The sequence below is a fragment of the Arachis ipaensis genome, chromosome B10, assembly GCF_059453495.1.
Source record: "Arachis ipaensis isolate K30076 ecotype BB chromosome B10, ASM5945349v1, whole genome shotgun sequence".
NCBI lineage: Eukaryota > Viridiplantae > Streptophyta > Magnoliopsida > Fabales > Fabaceae > Arachis > Arachis ipaensis.
In genome coordinates this window covers 76,333,853-76,335,980 of record NC_142435.1, presented here as the reverse complement: position 1 = coordinate 76,335,980, position 2,128 = coordinate 76,333,853, and the positions used below count along the sequence as shown (strand labels likewise).

Sequence of the window (2,128 nt, the reverse complement as noted above, 5' to 3'; positions counted from 1 at the left end):
TAGAGAAGCTTTCTCACAGTGGATTGGATTGGGGTTTGGATGGATATTGTGACATGTAATCCTACCAAATTGTGGTTCATGAAATTGTGTGGTATAATCAGTGATCAAGCATCATCTCTTCTTATGAACATTTAAACCAAGGGATTGGGAATTTGTTTGTTTTTAGAGAGCATTGGTGAGCCAAGGAATTGGGATCCAATCATATAAGATTGCCAAGCAAAATTCAATGAATGCATTGGTTGAGGAAGAGATTTACATGTTTTGATTCGGAGATTTCAATATCTCCTAAACCCAATGAATTCCCCATTTCTAATTTCCACTTTCTCTTTACATTCTGCAATTCAATTCTTGCAATCATCCCCATTCCCTTTTAATTTCAGCAATTTACATTCTGTTCTTTAATTCATGCAATTTAAGATTCAGCCATTTAATTTTCTTGTCATTTACTTTTCCCGCCAATTTTACATTCCGCAATTCTCATCTCAAATCTTGATTCCGCTCAACTAGAACACACTTCTAATCCGAATTGCTCACTCAACCAATCCTTGTGGGATTCGACCTCACTCTATTGTGAGTTTTTACTTGACGACGATAACCGGTGCACTTGCCGGAAGGAATTTTGCCGATCGTGCAATTTCCTAAATCGTAGCATAACACGTTTATGCGCATCAAGTTTATGGCGCCGTTGCCGGGGATTGGTTTTCGATTGACAATTCTCAAATTGGAAGCTAACTAGATTGAGCAATTTTCTCTTGCTTTGTTAATTCTGTTCTAAATACTTGTTGAATTTTAATTTCTGCACTTGGTTACATGCTTTCCTTCTTTATGCCTTTAAATTCATGCAACTAACTCACTGACTCACTAACTGTTTGAATTAATTCCTCAATTGAGCTAACCATACTCTTCCATTAACCAAGAGTATTTTACTTGTTTGTGTTTGAGCTGTGTTCTTGTATGACAGGTAGGAGAGGAGAGACATCAACTCCTCCATATACCGAACCGGAAAGGACTCTTCATAGACTTAGAAGGGAAGCAAGAGGGAAGAGAGTAGTGGGAGAAGAGGAATCTGAAGGAGAATCTGAGGACAATTTTGAGGAAGCTCTAGATCTCAACATGGATAGAGAAGTTCACAACCATGAGAGAGCTGATGGAAACAATGCCATTCCTGAGAGGAGGGTTCTTAGTTCATACATAAACCCAACCTCTGGGAATTGTGGTAGTAGCATCCAGAAACCACCCATTCAGGCCAACAATTTTGAGCTCAAGCCACAGCTAATATCATTGGTGGAAAATCATTGTTCCTTTGGAGGAAGTGCTAATGAAGACCCAAACCAACATCTCACAAAATTCCTGAGAATTTGTGACACTGTGAAGTCCAATGGAGTCCAGGAAGATGCCTATAAACTGCTCTTGTTCCCATTTTCACTTAGGGACAAGGCAGCTAAGTGGCTGGAATCATTCCCAAGGGGGAGTCTAACCACATGGAATGAGGTGGAAGGCAAGTTTCTGGCACGTTTCTACCCTCCACAAAAGGTCAATAGGCTTCGATCTGAGGTCCAAACTTTTAGACAACAAGATGGTGAAACTCTCTACGAGGCATGGGAGAGATTCAAGGACTTGACAAGGAAATGCCCACCAAACATGTTCCATGATTGGGTGCAATTGCACATCTTCTATGATGGGCTCTCTTATGAATCAAGGAAGGCTGTAGACCATTCATCAGGAGGTTCATTGAACAAGAAAAAGACCGTGGAGGAAGCCATTGAAGTGATCGAGACAGTGGCTGAGAATGAGTACTACTATGCATCAGAAAGGCACAACACTAAGGGAGTCATGGAGCTGAACCATGTTGATACAATTCTAGCCCAAAACAAGGTGTTTGCCAAGCAACTAGCAGAGCTTACCAGGCAATTAGAAACAAAGCAAGTGGCTGCAATACACACACAAGATCAAGAGGAAGTAGGCATTGAAGGAGGTGATTGGGATGAGGTTAACTATGTGGGAAACCAACAAAGGCAATCATATGATCCACACTCCAACACTTACAACCCAGGCTGGAGAAACCACCCAAACTTTGGGTGGGGAAACCAACAAACCCAACCACAAAACCACAAACCTTACAACCACA

At 41.2% G+C, this 2,128-nt stretch overlaps 1 non-coding gene across 1 annotated transcript; it reads right to left on the bottom strand.

Annotated features, from left to right (window-relative positions):
- Positions 1–1,539: 1,539 nt before the first annotated feature.
- On the bottom strand, positions 1,540–1,643 carry LOC148580484 (small nucleolar RNA R71). The gene has a single exon (XR_015899157.1). It is a non-coding gene; the product is annotated as a small nucleolar RNA R71 (small nucleolar RNA).
- Between the last annotated feature and the right edge of the window lie 485 nt (positions 1,644–2,128).